The sequence below is a fragment of the Chiloscyllium plagiosum genome, chromosome 37, assembly GCF_004010195.1.
Source record: "Chiloscyllium plagiosum isolate BGI_BamShark_2017 chromosome 37, ASM401019v2, whole genome shotgun sequence".
NCBI lineage: Eukaryota > Metazoa > Chordata > Chondrichthyes > Orectolobiformes > Hemiscylliidae > Chiloscyllium > Chiloscyllium plagiosum.
Window position 1 is genome coordinate 26,115,983 of NC_057746.1, and position 8,022 is coordinate 26,124,004.

Below are 8,022 nucleotides of genomic sequence, written 5' to 3' on the forward strand. Positions count from 1 at the left end.
CAAGTCCCACCTCCCTACCTTTTATCTTAGCCTGCTGGACAAACTTTCCCCATTCCTGAAGAAGGGCTTATGCCCGAAACGTCGATTCTCCTGTTCCCTGGATGCTGCCTGACCTTACTCTACATTTACCCCTGACTAATGCGGCTAGCCTACACATCCCTGAATACTATGGGGCAATTTAGCATGGCCAATCCACCCTATCCTGAACATCTTTGGATTGTGGGAGGAAACTGGAGCACCCGGAGGAAATCCACACAGACACAGGGAGAATTTGCAAACTCCACACAGACAGTCGCTAGAGGCTGGGATTGAAAGCAGGTTCCTGGTGCCATGAGGGAGCTGTGCTAACCACTGAGCCACCATGAAACTTGAAAGGGTTCAGAAAGGATTTACAAGGATGTTGCCAGGGTTTAAGGGTTTGAGCTACATGGAGAGGCTGAATAGCTGGGGCTGTTTTCCCTGGAGCATCGGAGGCTGAGGGGTGACCTGATAAAGAGATTTATGAAATCATGGAAAGATGGAAAAGCCAAGGTCTTTTCTCCAGGGTAGGGGAGTCCAAAACTAGAGGGGAGAGGTTTAAGGTGAGAGGGGAAATGTTTTAAAAGGGATGTAAGGGCCAACCTTTTCATGCAGAGGATGGTACGTGTACAGAATGAGCATCAGAAAAACTGGTGGAGGCTGATACATTTAAAAGGCATCTGGATGGGTATATGAATAGGAAGGGTTCAGGGGAATATGGGCCAAGTGCTGGCAAATGATTAATTTAGGATATCTGGTCGGCATAGATGAGTTGCATTGAAGGATCTGATTCTGTGCTATATAGTCTATAACTCTACAGCATAGCAGCCAATGGCAACAAAGATCCCGCAAACAGTGAAGTCACAGATGACCAGATCACCTGGTTTAGTATGTGTAAGTGCGTTGGAGAGTGGGGGTGGGGGTAGTACCTCCAACAGGATAGTATTCCCTGGAATACTGCACCAACGTATCAGCTTTAATTGCTCTTCGACTCTCAAACAGTTCAACGTAGGCGAGTGTGTGTTCAGCTGGCCGGCGGCTGACAAGCGGCGAAAGTAACTTTTCTCTCATTTTTATTCATCATTTCTGCTGGAAGAGGGTCATGCTCAAGGAATGGGTATGTGCTATGTAGTCCTTCCACAGCTGAATAGCTCACTGTCAGGGAAGCTTCCAGGTTATCACTGACCGTACCCCCCTCCATCCACCTCCTCACCGCCACCCCGCGAGCCCCCCCCCCCCCCACCAAGAGAGGTCATGGAGGGTAAGCTAGTGGCTGGGAGACCAGCAAAAGTGAACAGAAACAGAGAAAGAAAGGTACAGAACGTTTATTCCGTGTCGTATTGGTTGCATTCTCTTTGAGGTTCTGGAACAGTGTCTTTTACAATAGCTGTCAGACACTGTATTACCCTGGTCCCTGTCTTTGCCTCTGTCAGACTTTCGGGTACTTACACTCAGCCCCTCGCTCACTCTTCCCCACACCCAGTGACTCCGGGCAGTCTGAGTAAACTGTGGTGGATGAATCCATTCACTCAGCTCTCCCCATTCACTGTCAGTTTGAACACTGTGGGTTTGAGGTTAAACCCTTACCTACCTTCCCCACATTCACAGTGCCTCCAGGCAGCTTGAACAAACTGTGGTGGATGAAACCCCTCCCCTCATGTGGGAGTTAGCTCATTGCTTCCACACTTTTCCTTCAGATTTCTCTGTTTTTCTTGGTGCTGTCATTCCAGGGTTTGGTACACTTCCAGGGTGAGGAGGGGGGAGGTGGTCAGTGAGGATTGCAATCTTGAAAAACTACGACGAGTTTATAGTAAAAGAACCTCTGGCAAGGAGGGTGAGGGAGAACAGGAAGGGACACCTCTCTTTAGGAAAGGGTTCTTTGAGTGTTGGGAAGGGCACGGTAAGAGACCAAAGGTAAGTCACAGGCGTAATTCCAGGTAAATGCGGCACTTTCTGTGGTTCACCTTAATTTCCCTTCGTGTTTGTAGTGACCTGACATCAGCAGAAATGAGAATCCCTCCTTCAGGATCTTTGGGCCGTCCGTGTGTTAAAATCATATGTTGCACTCTCGTCAGGAGACACACACTGTCTGTGACTGAACCAAACTCCAGCCACAATTAGCACTGATGTTCTTCGTGAAGGGGTCACAGACAGTGAGCTCAAAACGCCGTCAAGGTGACTCAGACAATGCACACCAGAGTGGGGGCAAGTCATCAAAAAGCTTGAATAAACCCCCTTCCCCAAAAGAAAAAATGCGCAAAGTTCACGATAAACAGGCTTCTTTGTCGCCTTTAAACAGACAGTGAATCATCCACATGAAATGTAATTTTTGCCAACTTAGATGCACAGGCATCATCAGTAACATATGTGTATACAGTTCTTGTGATGTAAAAAGACAGAGACAGAACCAGACTTGAAAACAGATGCTGAAGAGTGAGAATACAGGAGCTATAAGGAAGGCTTAGCTAGAAGTCTTGGTCAGGGAGATGGAATTTAAAGAGAGGAGCTAGAGATGTTGGTGGTGATGATTAGCAAATTGGTTCCAGGATTGAGTACAGGAGTTGGGAGGTCATGTTGCGGCTGTACAGGACACTGGTTAGGCCACTGTTGGAATATTGTGTGCAATTCTGGTCTCCTTCCTATTGGAAGGATGTTGTGAAACTTGAAAGGGTTCAGAAAAGAGTTACAAACATGTTGGCAGGGTTGGAGGATTTGAGCTATCGGGAGAGGCTGAACAGGCTGGGGCTGTTTTCCCTGGAGCATCGGCGGCTGAGGGGTAACCATATAGAGGTTTATAAAATCATGAGGGGCAAGGATAGGATAAATAGAATAAGTCTTTTCCCTGGGGTGGGGGAGTCCAGAAATGGAGGGCATAGGTTTAGGGTGAGAGGGGAAAGATATAAAAAAGACCAAAGGGACAACGTTTTCATGCAGAGAGTGGTGAGTGTATGGAATGAGCTGCCAGAGGAGGTGGTGGAGGCTAGTACAATTACAGCATTTAAAAGGCATCTGGATGGGTATATGGAGGGATATGGGCAGGGTGCTGGCAGGTGGGACGACAGTAGGTTGGGATATCTGGTTGGCATGGACGAGTTGGACCAAAGAGTCTGTTTCTGTGCTGTACATCTCTAAGTGAGGCTGAGAAATCTGTAAATATGTCTTGCCTGTTGTGGGACACAGTCGTCCTCCACAAAGTACTGGATCTCGGGACCCTGTGTAAAACAGCTGTAGACTGGAATTTTTGCTGAAGTATAAAGTGCCAGTAAAAGGTTGCAGAAGTCAGACCAACTCTGGCAAATGAATACCCAGCTCCAGAACAGGAGAGAGAGATCGAGGGAGGGTATTCCAGAGGTTCGGGCCTGAGTAGCTGGAGGGATGGCCACCGAGTGGGGATGGGTCGTGACATGGGTAGAGCCAGACTGTTGTTTCCAGGAAGGCGAAAGCTGTCATTCCCCCCGCCCTCATGTCAGACAATGTTGCTACCAAAGGGCAGCAGGTAGATGAGGAAGGGGCAAAGGATGGATCGTTGGTAGGAGTGGGGAAGAGCTCCATTGGAAAGTGGCAGTGGTGGTGTGGGGCGTGCAGAAAGAGATGCTAAGAGACTTTGGATCTGCTAATGCAGCTAAAAGTAGAACAAAGAAGGGGCAGTCCCACTGAGCTGGGCAATAAAGGAGCAGGGTGGCAGGGTCAACTCGGTCAAGTATGTTAGGCAGTCAGGTCAGAGAGTATTTTCTTCACAGCAAGTGAAGTATTTCTTGAGGAAATGTTGGAAAGTGCTTTTGGACACCACGAGGTGGTGAAAGGTCCTACATGGATGCGAGGTCCTATACTGATGTAAAATGCTGCACTGATGCAAGGTTGCAGTCTCCTGTAACAGTTCTGGGGCCTGCAGCTCCAGCCTTGACAGGCTTCATTTACAGTATCTTCCCTAAATAATAATTCATCAACAGGGAGGGAGATGTGCACAAAATCCAGGACTGACTATGTATATCACAGAATTGACATAATACAGGAAAAGCTCATGCAGTCCATCATATCTATACTGGCCTTCTAAACAAACCATTTGACTTGGTGATAATCTCCCACCTTTTCCCTCCAGTGATGCACTTTTTATATCAAAACAACCATGCCTCAATTGAACCTGCCTCCATCACCCGTCCAGGCAGGGCATTCTAGATGCTAACGAGTTGTACAAAAACTTTTTTTTTTCTCACGTCACATTTACTTCTTTTGTAAATTACTTTTGATCAGGCCCCGTCTCATTCTCAATCCTTTTTTTAAAGTGGAATCAGTTTCTACTTGGTCCTGGACTGAACACCATGAGATACTTCAAAGTATGGTTCCAACGTTGGAATCCTATTCATAACGACCGAGAGAATTCCCAGCCTCAAAGAGAGTCAGGATTCTGGCTGTTCCCACAGAGAAGAAAGTAGCATCAACATGACTGAGGAATCTGGGCACTACTAATTCTCATCTGCTGGGCTGCGCAACCAGCCAAGTGGTCGGACCAGGATGTCTGTAACAGGAAATGTTGCAAAAAGACTCTATTTCAACACTGAGAAGATGCAGGATAAAGGAAGGCGATTGTGAACATGAACCTGTATATCTGGTTGGGTGACATGAACCTGCACACATCTCATACACAAAGTGTCAAAATGACAGGAGGAAGGGTGGGACACCACTAAGTTACCATTATCTGCAAGCAGGGGATGAAATGGAGATACAGTGGCAGGGCTGAATTGAGCAACAAGTTTTGAACATTACGAAAACACTTTCCCAAGTTTGCCCACCTTTAAAACAAGTCTATTTGCCTCAACATTTCCACTCTGCTGTTATATGTTCCACAACAACCTCCAATTGCTCTTCTTCATCCTTCGTTTATACTCCTGTCTCTCTCTCAGGTGCGTCACATGCTCCCTTGAAAGTATGAAGTGTCTGGAAACTCTAATACAGAAGGTTGAGGGGCATCTAAAAAAAAACAAACCAACTAGCAGCAGCCTGACCTTGTTGCTGTGCGCTATGGAGTTGCAAGGCTAGTCAGTCTCATGCATTGAGGGATTGCAAAAGCTCAGGGCTGAGTCTCACCTTTTTCAGCTCCAGTGAGCAAGGTGGTAGTTTGGCTGGACAGCTGGTTTGTGATACTGATGCCGACAGCGTAGGTTTAATTCCCTCACTTGTTGAGGTTACCATGAAGGACTCTCCTCAACATTTCCCTTTGCTTGAAGTGAGGAAACCCTCAGATTAAACCACCACTTGTCTCTCTCTCTCTCTCTCTAATGAGCGTCTAGGATTTATGTTATGTTAAATCCAGTACCAGATTCAGCAGTTTCCCTTCCCATCTCCCCTACCCCTCCTCAAAGACAGCACTATTCTTTGTTCCTTTTGGATAATTTTTTGAAGGACAAGTTGGGCCGAATGGGCTGTTTCCACACTGTAGGGATTCTATGATTAAAAAAACATTCTCACCTCATTTCTCCAACTGTAGCACCCCCTGCATACCAACTGCTCTCGCGGACTCCTTTGTTTTGACTATTCTTGAGTTTCAATAGTGATAAGAAGGGGTTTGTTTTTAACAATACAGCAAGTGACCCTCCATTGCATTGCCCGAAGTGGCTGTTAAAGTAGATCCAAAGCAACTTTGAAAAAGGACCTGGATCTGTCCTTTGGCCTGGCGGAAGGGTTAGAGGGTGGGGGACATTCACAGGGATGGTAAGTGTGATGTTAGGGGGCGGCACGGTGGCTCAGTGGTTAGCACTGCTGCCTCACAGCACCAGGGTCCCAGGTTCAATTCCAGCCTCGGGCGACTGCCTGTGTGGAGTTTGCACATTCTCCCCATGTCTGCGTGGGTTTCCTCCGGGTGCTCCGCTTTCCTACCACTGACCAAAGATATGCAGGTCAGGTGAATTGGGCATGTTAAATTGCCCATAGTGTTAAGTGCATCAGTCAAAGGGAAATGGGTCGGTGTGGACTGGTTGGGCTGAAGGGCACGCTTCCACACTGTAGGGAATCTAATCTAACCTAATCTTCAATCTATCCTACACTTACTGCGCAGTGCATTTCAGAATGGGTTTGAGACCCTAGCTCACTCCCTTTCCTTATCACCACAAGGTGGATTACCTTCTCCAGGTCACACAGACCTTACTTATTACTAATGGAGATGCAAGTTATTACAGCACAAGGCGAAGCCATCTGGCCCATAGGAGTGTGTAAGTGGTCATTTGCAACAGGGGGATAAAATAAAGCAAGATGGGCCAAAAATTCAACAACTTTTCTATTTGGCTCACTGTTTCTCAATATTTGGAGTCAGAACTATGAGGGTGAATGCAAGTATTCATGCAGACACAGACACATTCCCTTAAATGAGCTGTAGTAACAATGTTCTTTCAGGCCCCGTGCTGAAGGAGTTACTCTGGTCTTGCGGGAAAAATACAATTTTTGTCTCAACTCCTCACCCTGCATTCATCAGGACAATGTGCTAGAAACACCAATGTAAAGGAAAAGCAATGTTTATACTGTATGGTCCCATTTTCTCGTGGCCTCCTTAGCAAATATTAAATCTGGGACCTTATACCCTAACAGAGAAGAGTACTGACCAGCAATGTCCCTGCCAATGAAGATCTACTTGCTGGAAAATCAGCAATTGCGCCCCATTCAGTTGGGTGCCCCCTTCAATCTTGGGAATGTCCCACCGAGTGCAAAACGAACTGCTTCAACAAATGCTCACGGGTCTGCACTATCCAACGATGGTTTACTCAGCATCATGAGCTCAGTGCCTACTTGGTACTCAACTATATAAATTGCGTGCAAATGCCTTTGATGGTTTTCCCAACAAAAAACAAATTGTGTTTATTCAAAGGGATGATATTTTCCCACCAAGCCGTCATAAGAGTTGGGTTTGGGGAAAAATTCTCTGGTCCGAACCCAAGGCACCATCTTGGTGTTTACTTCCATGGCTCGAATAATTGAGTGTCAAGTCAACAATCCGAAGAACATTTTGGTTCAAACATCCTCTGGCCACGCATTCTGCCAACACCACAAACCCCTCCATTCAACAAAAAGGAATTCTTTTCGATATTTACATTTCTTTCTCCCTCTAGCACGTTAAAAATAAATAAAATTTCTAAGTGGTGGCCACCTCAGTGCTTCCAAAGAGGTCTGAAGTGGCTCTCAACCCATTTCTGTTCAAAGGTCTTGGCACAGCATTGACACAGGATACAAGACACACACTCCCTGGAAGCCAACAAAACTATTGCATTTTTCAAAGCAAAAAAATAAACCATACTATTGTCCCTGCAAGACAAAACGTTGGCTAATGGGAGCGTTTAACCAGCATGCAAAGCAATGCAAGCTAGGCAAATAGGTTTAAACAGAGGGAGACAGTGAGGTCTGCAGATGCTGGAGATCAGAGTTGAGTGTGAGTTGCTGGAAAAGCACAGCAGGTCAGGCAGCATCCGAGGTGCAGGAGAATCGACGTTTCGGGCTGGAGCCATTCATTAGGAATCCTAATGAAGGGCTCTGGCCCGAAACGTTGATTTTCCTGCTCCTCGGATGCTGCCTGACCTGCTGCGCTTTTCCAGGACCACACTCTCAAATAGACTTAAACAGTGTGCATGCGGTCTGACCTCTTTCTGTTTAAAAGAATGTTCAAGGGGAAAGGGTGTGAGAAACCGGTTTGGGTTGCTCGCACAGACAGCTGGACTCTGACAGGATGGATCGCATGGCCTCCATCCACGCTATAGCCATTTATACAATTGTCTAACACTTCGTTCAGTGTCCCTTGGCTCCTGGTGTCCTGGGGGCAGTGGGACCATCACAGCTGAGATTGAACTGCCTGTCCCTACAGTGGCACCATCACCGAGGGGGCTGTGCAGAATGGTGTTGGGGATAAGGGGGTGAAATCAGGGCTTGGTGGGATAGGAATGTAAGTCTCTCCTGAAGACTGGAGTGGGGGGTGCGGGGAGGAGAGGGTGGGAGGGATGGGGAAGTGGAAGGGAGAGAGAGGAG